Below are 13,459 nucleotides of genomic sequence, written 5' to 3' on the forward strand. Positions count from 1 at the left end.
GAACTACTCCTGTGGGCAGAATTCGCCTTGAATTCACATCCTTCAGCTTCCACAAGCTCGTCGCCCTTTCAACTAGTCTATGGCCGCCAGCCTTACCTCCATTACCGATGCCCTTATCGGTGACTTCTCCAGCCGCTCAAGCTTCAGCACAGGAGCTACACCAGCTGTGGGAATACACTAAAGGCCTGCTTCAAAAAGCTGGTCAACAAGCAAAAATGTTTTATGATGCCCATCAAAGAGCAGCTCCACAACTTCAGCCTGGAGATAAAGTATGGTTGAGTACCCGTTTCCTTCGTCTCAAATTGCCTTCAGTCCGATTTGCACCTTGCTATATAGGACAATTTCCTGTATTACGTCGCCTGGGTCCAGTCACATACAGCTTGCAGTTACCATCATCTTTAAAGATCCACAATGCCTTCCACATATCCCTGCTGAAACCGCTCATCCTGCCCAAGTTTTCCAAGAAGACACCTGAGCCGCAGCCCCTCTCTGCGGAGGAAGACATAACCTACAAGGTAGATGAAATCCTTGATGTGTGCAAGCTTGGGAGACGATGGGAATATCTTATTTCCTGGATGGGATTCGGACCAGAGGAAAACAGCTGGGAACCCGCAGGTAATATTCTGGACAAAGAACTAATCAGGCAATTCCATCTGGCTCACCCCAGGAAGCCGAAACTCCCAGGGAGGGTCCCTAAGAAGGGACCCTCCCTGGGAGGGCCTCTGTCACTTATGTTTTTTAACAGATTCACGGAGATTCACGGAGCGGATAGCCAAGACCCAGAGGAGCCCACGAGGAGTGGGTACTCAGAGCATCTGAATGCCAAGGGTAGAGTCTGGAACAGAAGATCCAAGTTAGAGCAGATTTAACAAGCAAGAAAACTCCTTGCTAACTCGTCTTAGCAATGGACCAGTCATTATAAGTACACTATCGGTGTTGACATCATTGGGAGGGGACGCCCCTGAGGGTCCCGCCATGACGTATACATAAGGAGGCCATTCTCCCAATGATTGACGTATACATAAGGAGGCCATTCTCCCAATGATTGACGGTGCAGGGAATTGACGGCAATTGACGGCCATTGACGGCCATTCTCCCAATGATTGACGTATACATAAGGAGGCCATTCTCCCAATGATTGACGGTGCAGGGAAAAAAGAGGTGAGCATGAGAGGTCGCAGCCGTCTGCAAGTGACAGAGGGCCTTCTCTGGGCATTGGGAGAATGGCGGTCTCCGCGAACCATCGCCGACCTCCCTGGCGTCCCTGGGGCAGCGTGGGCGCTGCCGACCGCTATCTTACTTCTGGCATCACCTAGGCACGTGCGCACAGGGCCTCCTTATGTATACGTCATGGCGGGACCCTCAGGGGCGTCCCCTCCCAATGATGTCAACACCGATAGTGTACTTATAATGACTGGTCCATTACTAAGACGAGTTAGCAAGGAGTTTTCTTGCTTGTTAAATCTGCTCTAACTTGGATCTTCTGTTCCAGACTCTACCCTTGGCATTCAGATGCTCTGAGTACCCACTCCTCGTGGGCTCCTCTGGGTCTTGGCTATCCGCTCCTCGGAGGGCCTTCCTGCCTGGGACTTCCTGACCCGCTCCTCGGGCATCTCTACTGGGACTTCCTTGTGTGAGTACATTCTCTAACTTCAGTCTACCTCACTGAAGATTCCACGGTGTACCCCGTGCCTCAGGCCATTTCCATTCTTCAGCCTTTCTACGCTACTCATCCTGAGCCTCAGGATATCGCTCCATCACAGACCTCTGTCTCCTTGGCATCGACAGTACAGTTTCCTCTGCATACCCCACACTGCGGGCCACTACCGGTTTTGCACTCAGAGGTACTTCCACCAGCCTGCAGGAATCTCCTGGTGTACTACCGGAGCTTCGTGTCTACTTTGTCATCTGGACTACTGTACTTGCTCATAGACTGTATTTACTACATTTCCCGCTCCCCAGGTTATGTACTATCTTTCTCCATAATAAAGTCTCTCTCACAGCTGTGTCCTAGGTCGCTGACACCACACCCTCCGATGGTGAGGCCCACGGAGCTCCTCCCTGTGGGCGGTGATATCGCTCACCTTGGCCTGGGGTTCACTAATTTATCAAAACCATAACACCTCTCCTTCCTTAAAACATCCATCGTCTGTCACCCATCTCCCACAGAGGTTACAGAATCCCAGGAAAAAATGGTTTACAGTGGGCTCTGGTAGAACTAGATATGTGACAAGCAGGCACCCACCTTCCCCAAGTTTACAGCAACCTGTACCTCAACCCCCCACTCCCACAGATTTGTTAAACATCCAGGATTCAAAAACCCAGAACATAAGAACATGCCATACTGGGTCAGACCAAGGATCCATCAAGCCCAGCATCCTGTTTCCAACAGTGGCCAATCCAGGCCATAAGAACCTGGCAAGTACCCAAAAACTAAGTCTATTCCATGTAACCATTGCTAATGGCAGTGGCTATTTTCTAAGTAAACTTAATAGCAGGTAATGGACTTCTTCTCCAAGAACTTTTCCAATCCTTTTTTTAATCACAGCTACACTAACTGCACTAACCACATCCTCTGGCAACAGATTCCAGAGTTTAATTGTGCGTTGAGTAAAAAAGAACTTTCTCCGATTAGTTTTAAATGTGCCATATGCTAACTTCATGGAGTGCCCCCTAGTCTTTCTATTATCCGAAAGAGTAAATAACCGATTCACATCTACCTGTTCTAGACCTCTCATGATTTTAAACACATCTATCATATCCCCCCTCAGCCATCTCTTCTCCAGAATCAATTGGATAACAGTAGGCTCTGGCAGAATAAGACCGGTGAAGAACCGTCACCCACTTTACACAATGTTACCCCTACATAATGCTTTTTCTACATTGGCGATAGAAGAAACCTCAGCAATAGATTTTCATGTGGTTTCTAAAAGGGAAGTCCCCCTTGCACCCTAAAGCCCTGCAACAGAACCAAATATCATAAAAGAAAACTGCTTCTGCTGGGAGGCTCAATAATCAGAGGAACCAATTTGGGAGCACATTTTGATGGTGAAACTATAGTTAAATGCATTCCAGGATCCTCAGCCAGTAGAAATGCAGACCAGATAGTCCAAGTCATTGAAGAAGAAAGTAGGAACTTTGATATCAGTGTTATCATCCATCTGGGGACCCTTGTCACCAATAGAAATGGTATCCATGAAATTCAAAAAGATTTTCATAATCTAGGCATGAAGATAAGAAACACCGCAAAGGCTATTGCATTTTCAGAAGTATTACCTGTTCATGGAATAGGAGATGAGAGGCTTTGCCATATAAATAAGTTCAATACCTGGCTCAAATCCTGGTGTACAGAAAATGGTTTGGGATACATTGGAGGCTGGGTTTGTGTATGGAGCAATAAAAGGCTATATGGAAAGGATGGCCTACATTTGTCTGCAGCAAGAAGAAGGATGCTAAGTGAGAAATTCAGATCTTACATTAATAGATGTTTAAACTAAAGTATGGGGGTGGCAGGAGATGGCCCTTGAAATTGTCTTGCCATCCCCAAGCAATATAAACATACCAGGACAAGCGAAGTGAAAATAACAAAATCATTCAGCTCAAAAAAACAGAAAAGGTTCCTAGGAAGTGCAACATAGCAAGGGAGAAAAATTGGAAAGCTATGACTACAAATGCTCGTAGTTTGGGCAATAAAATCCAAGATCTGCAGGCTTTAATGGTGGGGGCGGACTTGGACGTTGTTGCTGTCACGGAGACATGGTTCATGGATTCTCATGACTGGGATATGACCATACCGGGCTATAACTTGTTAAGGAATGACAGAAAGGACAAAAAAGGGGGAGGAGTAGCACTTTATGTTAAAAATAAAATCCGAGCAACTGAACTGCAAGGAAAGTGGGTAGAGAAGAAGCATTATGGGCCGTCCTAAAAAAAGATGATGGTACATCCATTTTTACTGGAGTGGTGTACAGGCCTTCGACTCAAACGGAAGAACTAGACAGAGATCTGATCAAAGACATTAAAAAGGTGGGAAAGAACGGGGAAGTGTTGATTGTTGGTAACTTTAATCTGCCGGATATGGACTGGAGAATCCCTTCTGCAGAATCTAACAGAGGTAGAGAGATAGTGGATGCCCTGCAAGGGGCTCTGTTTAAACAAATGATAATGGAACCCATGAGGGAGGGAGTTATACTTGACCTAGTGCTCACTAATGGGGATAACGTCTGTAATGTCCGGGTGGGTGCCCACCTCAGCACCAGTGATCATCAAACAGTATGGTTTGATATTGCAAATAGGACCCGGAGAAGTCACTCAAAGAACTGAGTTTTGAACTTCAAGAAAACAGACTTTGTAGAAATGGGGAAATATTTGGAGACAGAACTTGAAGACTGGGAGAAAATGGGCAAGGTGGAAAACAGTGGGCCAAACTAAAAGGAGCAATGAAAAGCAACAAATCTATATGTTAGAAAAGTAAACAAAAGTAAGAGAAATAAGAAACCAATCTGGTTCACAAATGAGGTGGCTGATGTAATAAAAGCAAAAGAAGCAGCGTTTAAGAAATATAAAGGATTCAAATAAGTGGAACACAGGAGGATTATCTGATGAAACTGAGGGAGACAAAAAAAGTAATCAAGAAAGCAAAAAGTCAGGCGGAGGAAAGGATTGCCAAGGAGATAAAGTGAGGTGACAAAACATTTTTCAGATACATCAGAGAAAGGAGAAAGGAAGGTCCATAGTGGAATAGTGAAATTGAAAGGTGATAAGGATCAATGGGTGGAGAGAGATGAAGAAATGGTGGAAATATTAAACAAATACTTCAGTTCAGTGTTCTCTAAGGAACACCCTGGAGAAAGACAGTCACTTGTTATCAAAACCATAGAAGAGGGTAGAGTAGATGAAACTCAATTTATGGAAGATAATGTATGGGAAGAGCTCAGAAAACTGAAAGTGGACAAAGCCATGGGGCCTGATGAGGTTCATCCCAGAATACTGAGGGAACTCAGAGATGTGCTGGCGGGTCCGCTGTGTGACCTGTTCAATAGATCCCTGGAAAAGGGTATAGTGCCTAGTGATTGGAGAAGGGCGGTAGTGGTCCTGCTTCACAAGAGTGGGAGCAGAGAAGAGGCTGGAAACTACAGGCTAGTTAGTATCACCTCGGTGGTGGGAAATTTAATGGAGACTGTGATGAAGGAAAGGATAGTAAACTATCTACAGTCTAGTGGGTTGCTCGATCAGAGGCAACATGGAATCACCAGGGGAAGGTCTTGTCAGATGAATCTAATTGATTTCTTTGATTGAATGACTAGAGAACTGGATCAGGAAAAGTGCTCGATGTAATTTACTTGGATTTTAGTTAAGCTTTTGATACGATCCCACATAGAAAATTCATCAACAAAATGAGAAGCTTGGGAGTAAGCTCCAAGGTGATGGCGTGGATTACAAACTGGTTGACGGATAGAAGTCAATGGGTGATGGTAAATTGAACCTATTCTGAAGAGAGAATGGTGTTAAGTGGATTGCCACAGGGATCGGTGTTGGGACCGGTTCTGTTCAACATCTTTGTGAGCGACATTGTGGAAGGGATAGAAGGTAAAGTTTGTCTATTTGCGGATGATACTAAGATCTGCAACAGAGTGGAACTGCTGGAAGGAGTAGAGAGAATGAGATGGGATTTAAGGAAGCTGGAAGAGTGGTTGAAGATATGGCAGCTGGGATTCAATGCCAAGAAATGCAGACATGCATCTGGGGGTGTGGTAATCCAAAACTGTATGTGTTGGGGGGTGAAGAGTTGATGTGCACAAAGCAGGAGAATGACCTTGGGATGATAGTGTCTAACGACCTAAAGTCGACGAAGCAATGTTACACAACGATAGCTAAAGCCAGAAGAATGCTAGGCTGCATAGAGAGTGGAATATCTAGTAAGAAAAGGGAAGTGATAATCCCCTTGTACAGTCCTTGGTGAGGCCTCACCTGGAGTACGGTGTTCAGTTTTGGAGACCATATCTCAAAGGGGACAGAGACAGGATGGAGGTGGTCCAGAGAAGGGCGACCAAAATGGTGGGTGGTCTCCATCGAATGACTTATGAGGGAAGTTGAAGAACCTGAATATGTATACCCTGGAGGAGAGGAGAAGCAGGGTTGATATGATACAAACCTTCAGATACTTGAAAGGTTTTAATGATCCATAGTCAACAACAAAACTTTTCCATTGGAAACAATTTAGTAGAACTAGGGGTCATAATTTGAAACTCCAGGGAGGAAGACTTAGAACCAATGTCAGGAAATATTTCTTCACAGAGAGGGTGGTGGATGCCTGGAATGCCCTTCCAGAGGAAGTGATGAAGACTGTGAAGACTGTGAAGGATTTCAAAGGGGCATGGGATAAACACTGTGGATCCCTAAAGGCTAGAGGATGGGAATGAATGAAAAAGCTTGGGGGTAACCTGCACGGAGCAGCAGTTACTATCCTTAACAGAAACATGGGGGTAACCTGCATGGAGGGGCAGTTAATACCCTTAACAGTAACGTGGGGGTAACCAGCATGGAGCAGCAGTTACTACCCTTAACAGAAACGTGGTGGTAACCTGCACGGAGCGGCAGTTACTATCCTTAGCAGAAATGTGGGGGTAACCTGCACGGAGTGGTAGTTCCTACCTTGGGAAGCTTGCTGGGCAGACTGGATGGACCATTTTGGTCTTTTTCTGCCGTCATTACTACGTTAATATGTTACATATCATCCATAGCAGAAGAAAGTTATGCGGTGGGGGACCCCGGCATGTGGCTGAGTGTGTAAGTATTTATGCACTAATTTCAAGTTAAAATCCAGGAACACCCATGCCCTGCCCAGACCATGCCCATGCCGTGCCCCTTTTTTAACTTTTCATTTGTCCATGTAGCGGCAATTATGTGTGTATCCAGGCATCTTTTGAAATCTAGTCGGTGTGCACCGGCCCAACTTGTACACATATATTTCGGTTTTGGCGCGCGCCAGGCTTTTAAAATTCACCTGTATGAGTTCTCTTCCTCTGCTAAAGACACCAAAATCCTATTACATTAACAGAATCTTTAAATATCTGAATTGTTAAGCCAAGTTGATGAATCATGATTTATTAAGCTATGTCAGAAGAAAACACAGCTGGAATTTTGTATTCTATTTTCACTATGAAGTATAAATGAGTTGGTCTGAGAGGAGAATCACAGAGCAGCACTCCTCAGGAATTATGCCATGGTCTTGCCAGCCACTGAGGAGATCTATAAGTGATTCCCAGGTCTGCTTTATGAGACCTTCTATTCCTTGTTCCTCACAGAGAGACAGACCTGCTGCCTCTAGACCTCCCTTTGGGAGAATTTACATAATATAACTTACTTAGCAGACTACTCTCCTTTGCAAAGACTAATCAGCACTGCATGCTGGCATGGATCATGCTAATTTAATTTATCACATATAAATAAGACTCATTTATATTGTAGATTGTGATAAATGATTGGATTAGACATATCTTGTTCAAAACACTTTCCACTTCCTTGTAAATTCCTATTTTGCTGTTTCCCAGGAAATGCAGTGCTGCAAGGGGACCATTTAGGGACTGTGTAAGGCACAACAATACAGAGATTATTGAGCGACATTCAGGCCAATGCAGTACAGTGTGCTCAGCTAAGTGTACTGTTTAACCTGTTGTTGGACGCGGGTTTTGGACGCATATCCAGAACCCCTTATTTTATAAGGGGATTAGCGCGTCCAAAATGCACGTCCAACCCCTCACGAAACTAATAGCGCTCATCACATGACAAAAAAAAAATGTGTGCCTGATGTGCAAATTTTTACCTACATTTTAAATGAGTTACTTGCTAACTTCATGGAGTGCCCCCTGGTCCTTCTATTATCTGAGAGAGTAAATAACTGATTTACATTAACTTGTTCAAGTCCTTTCATGATTTTGTAGACTTCTATCATATCCTCTCTCAGTCTTCTCTTCTCTAAACTGAACAGCCCTAATTTCTGAGCAGCCCGAAAAGTGTACAGAAAAGCAGAAAATACTGCTTTTCTGTACTTCCTCCAACTTAACATTGTGGCAATATTAAGTTGGAGGAACAAAAAGGACATCCTTTAAAAACAAAAAAAAAAAGTGCAGGCAGTCAGGTTGGGAAATGGGATGCTCAATTAACGAGCGTCCATTTTCCTAATCTGTGGCTGTGCAGCCAGTTAGGAAAACGAATGCTCATAAAATTGAGCATCCATTTTTCTAACTAGCTGACAGCTGACCTCTCCTGGGTGCCCGCTAGTGCTTCCTTTTTACCGCAGCACCTGATTTAAATATTAAATCGGGCACCCCGGAGAAGTTGATCGATGCGCGTTCGGAGAGCCGGTGCTCAAATCATAAGCGCCCATTTTCCCTGCGCCGATGTTGCATCATCCTGATTGTGAGACACAATATCTTATAATACCAAGGGGATGGGGGCTGGAGCTGGGGTGTGAGGTAGGACATCTCATAATGCAGGGATTCACTGACAGACAATAAAGTGCGACACACTACCTCAAAATACAGGGGTCGGAGAGGGATGGCATGAGACACCACACCTCAATACAGGAGGCCATAGGTGAGGACTTGCAGGACTCACAGGAGGAACATTGTGAAATGTGATAACTCATAATAGAGAGATCAGAAAGATAAAATATGAGGTATGACACTTCATAACAGAGGGGCTTAAAGAGTTGAGGGCAGATCACAATCCAAATATCTGTATAGCATGAGCCTGAGATAGTTGCATAACACTTCATAATCCTTTAGTGGATACATGTTTTAGCTTAATACAGAGTATAAACATGTGGCTAAATATTCAGGCAAGTATATTTTACATATCAGACCATTATTAGAATCTCATACCCTGTCAGGCCGATGCAATACAGTGCGCCTGTTTTCCCCACGTCAATATTGCATTGGCCTATGTGTTTGGCACTAAATAAAAATCCCTAGATGGGAAGATTTAGTGAGGAATAAGGAGGTTCAAAGTGTTAGGAAATAAGAATAATTTTTCCACTGAATACAGGGCAGATACTTTTAGAGAAGCTGGTACTGGGATGGGGAGTGAAGTTAGGAAACTAGGGCAAATTCTCCTTAAAATGCATGCTAGAAGCTTCTAGTAAGCATTGTTCTGCAGGGGTGTTTGGGATAGTACAATGTGTGATAGTGTAATCCGCAGGGGCTGTGAACTCAAAGCCAAAAGCGGGCAGTGTATAAACAGGGCAATGTTGGGAAGTGCTAAGGAGCGGTTCCATTTCTGGGGAGATAGTGTGCCCTTAGGCCACGGTACGGCCCCAGAGAAACTTCGAAGAAGTGCCAAGGCAGTCAAGATGTGTCCGAGCATGGGCGGACAGGCTGAAGACCAGGAGCCCTGACCTCTTCCGAACCCGAACGCACCAGAAGAGACCCAACAACGCAATGCTGGTCTCTGGGGTAGCCCTCCGGCCACTCAATAGCCCTTTCGGACCCGCCGTCTAGGAACAGTAGGTGTGACAGGACAGACAGAGGTCGAGGACAGGTGATGGTACTGGAACAAGAGCATGGTACTGGATCAAGACATGGATACTTGAAGACTAGGACGACGACTCAAGATACTCAGACGAGGACGAGGATTCAAACGAGGTCTCAGGATACTTGGAGGACCCAGGCAAGGTTTAAGGATACTCAGAGACTTGGACAAGGTGTCAGGTTATTTGGAAGACTCAGACAAGGTTTCAGATACTTGGAGGTTTCAGGCAAGGATTCAGGATGTAGGAGAAAGTACTGAGTGCTGTATTGCAGCGCACCCTACACAGCTGCCCATGGCTGGTCACGGACCATGCCGGAAGTGAGGCAAACTCCAAACGAAGCAGTAAAACTTGAAGCCAGGACATGTCAAAGATTTAGGAGAGGCCTGCACTGAGGCGTGCCCTACACAGCCGCCCATGGCTGGTCGCGGACCATGCTGAAGCAGAACAGGTTCTGGCAGAGTCTTGGGCATGGACGGAAGCAGGAGCAAGGAACTCCGAAGACTGGGACAGAATACAAGACTCAGGATTCAGGAACTTGGCATTAAAAATAGGAGCCTTCTGGAGGCTTGTGCTGCAGACAAGAAGGTAGACCTTGTGTCACGAAGCACCCTACACAGCCCCCCATGGGCTGGTCATGGACCACGACAGTGGCATGCCAGAAAAGGTTGAGCAGAGGAACCTAGAAGCTGGACAAAGAGCTAGAGATGAGGATGACAGAATCAGGACTGGAACATAGGACATCAGGGACATCTGGACACCAGGACATCTGGACAGCAGGAACATCTAGACGGAGACAAAGGATCTGACGAGAGCCCAGGAATCCACAGACGAAGACGGAGACGAGGACCAGGAACCACAGATAAAGACAAAAGAGCTCCCACAAGGAACGAAGGACCTTGAAGAAGCGATGGATCTCAGAAGCCTCCTGGATTGATGGATTGGAACATTGGAGTATCCAGGAGCAGACTGGCTCCTTGCGGAGGACCTGAGGGACTGACAAAGAGCCCTTTTATAGGACTAGAGAGAAGATGCCCTGGAAAATGTCATCAGGTTGGGCTGCGGGGCTTTTCCCACCTCGGGCCCTTTAAGAGTTGGAGAGAGGCGTGGCCGTGTGCCTAGAGAGAGACAGGACCAAGGACAGCGTCGGCGGTGTCCATGCCATGAGGTTCAAGTTGGGGGTGGCACTAGGCTGCGAAACAAGGACCTGATGTCGGCGGCTTCCTGTCACGGAAGGAGAGCAGGCCAGCAGCGGCTTCCTGACGCGGAGAGGCTCAGTGGCGGCGGAGGCTATGCCACCGTGAGGGTGAAGCATCGGCAGCAGCCTCCGGGCTGCGCCGGGAAGAGACTGCGTTGGCGGCAGCTTGACTGGAGGTGAGAGGCTGCTTGCGGCTAGGCCCGCAAGCAGCGTTGTAACAGGCAAATCTGGTGGGTTCTAAGTAGAGTAGAAATAGACATCCTCTGCCTACTTTGGCCACCTTCCCCTTGGGTTGAATCCTCAGGTGCTGGAGGCCAGCAGAATTTAGACAGGAAAACAAGAAGCACAAGGCACACCCAAAGGCAATATAGAACCCAAACCTGGACACAAGGAGGCATTAACAAAAGCAACATAGGACCAGTACAGGAAAACCTGGAGATACAAGGTGCTCACAGAAGCAGATATCACAGACCCACGCTCCTGATTTCGTAGTAAAGTTAAATCCAAAACAAAGGCTTCCAGTAGGGAACATAAAATGTGCCATACTGGGATAGACCAAGGGTCCATCAAGCCCAATATCCTGTTTCCAACAGTGGACAAGCCAAACCACAAGTACCTGGCAAGTACCCAAACATTAGATAAATCACAAGCTACTATTGCTTATTAATTACCGTAATAGCAGTTTATGGATTTTTACTCTAGGAACTTAACCAAATTTTTTAAACATAGATACACTAACTGCTGTATCAACATCCTCTGCAATGAATTCCAGAGCTTAACTATGTGCTGAGTGAAAAATAATTTTTTTCGATTTGTTTTAAATGAGCTACTTGTTAACTTCAAGGAGTGCTCCCTGGTCCTTCTTTTATCTGAGAGAGTAAATAACAGATTTATATTAACTTGTATAATATAAGTTATATTTACATATAATCCGTAAATCAGGAAAGCCTAAATGAAAGTGTCAGCAAGCCAGATGTTGCATGTATGAAATAAACCAACCGGTCTTCTCAATCATTCACCTTCATTAATATAATGCGCAAAAAATCAGAGAATTGAAATAAGGGTATTTTGCGCATTATATTAATGAAGGTGAATGATTGAGAAGACCGGTTGGTTTATTTCATACTTGCAACGTCCGGCTTGCTGACACCTTCATTTAGGCTTTCCTGATTTACGGATTATATGATTTTCGAGTTCCCTATTGTATTTGATGTTTTTGCTATGTTTTTTGTGTAACTTTTGGACTCTCTTTAGATTTCAATTACCCCAATATTGACTGAGTAAATGTAACATCAGGACATACTAGAGACATAAAGTTCCTGGATGGAATAAATGACTGCTTCATGGAGCAACAAGAGAGGGGAGCTATTTTAGATTTAATTCTTAATGGAATGCAGGATTTGGTGAGAGAGGTAATGGTGATGTGGCAACTTGGCAATAGTGATCATAACATGATCAAATTTGAACTAATGACTGGAAGGGGGTCAATTTGTAAATCTACTGCTCTAACACTAAATTTTCAAAAGGGAACTGATAAAATAAGGAAAACTGAAAAAATTGAAAGGTTAAAAGTGTATAACAGGTTTGGACATTGTTTAAAAATACAATCTTAGAAGCGCAGTCCAGATGTATTCCATGCATTAAGAAAGATGGAAGGAAGGCAAAATGATTACTGGCATGATTAAAAGGTGAGGTGAAAGAGGCTATTTTAGCCAAAAGATCTTTCTTCAAAAATTGGAAGAAGGATCTAGCTAAAGAAAATAGAAAAAAGCATAAGCGTTATCTGTTAGGATTCTTAGGTTAGTGGGCCCTTGGCCCGAGGTGAGAGATGGTACCGCTCACAGGGAGGAGCCCCACTGAGCCTCACCGTCGAGAGACGAGGTCTGAGCAATAAGTGACACAGCCCAGCGAATACAGGAAGAGCAGGAAACTGGGGTGTTGTGGATGCGGTTGCCAGAAAAGGTCCCCCTAGTGGTGGAGTGCTGAATAGGCCCCGGGGAGCAGGGAATGCAGGCAGGGTATGGAGGAGTGCTTGCGAGGGTGACCCCAGGGGTAGGACCCACTGAGAGATTCAGCACGGGAGGAATGACTGTTGTGTTGGGAGTTAGCAGTCTGCTAGGGAGTTAGCAATCTGTTGTTATTTAGGAGATTTGTGGGTGGATCCTTGGACCAGTGGCAGATGACCACGCCCCCGGGGGAAGATCCCGAGAGGAGCCACCGGTCAGGCTTAGAGTTAGGAGTCAGACACACACTAGTTCTTTAATTAGACAGTATACTGAACCACCAGAGGTGGCAGTAGTGAGCTGGAATGCCCAGTTGGGCTGTAGACCTACAGATACTGGAACAGCGATCCCTGGAGGCTGAGCTGTAGAGAAACTGAAATATAGTGAGTAGGCAGGGTATGCAGAGTTCATGAACTGAACCTGATGGTAACACTCACACAATGTCTCATAGAAGCCCAGGAGCTGGAATGTATAGGCCCTTGAGGAGTGAGTACCTGATTCCAGGGAAAGCTCTGAGAGAGCGATGGTAACCCACTGAAGTAGTTGGCAGTGATGACTTCCAGGCAGAAGAGAATACAGATCAAGTCTGGAATGAGGGCCTTCAAGGAGCGAGTACCAGTGCCAGACTGTCACCTGAAAAACAAAGGAGAGAGTGAGGCCCCTGAGGAGCGGGTACCCCTCGTAAGTCCGAGAAGGCAGAGTAGCTTAGGTAGAGTAACCCGATCCTTG

Source organism: Rhinatrema bivittatum, chromosome 9, assembly GCF_901001135.1.
Source record: "Rhinatrema bivittatum chromosome 9, aRhiBiv1.1, whole genome shotgun sequence".
NCBI lineage: Eukaryota > Metazoa > Chordata > Amphibia > Gymnophiona > Rhinatrematidae > Rhinatrema > Rhinatrema bivittatum.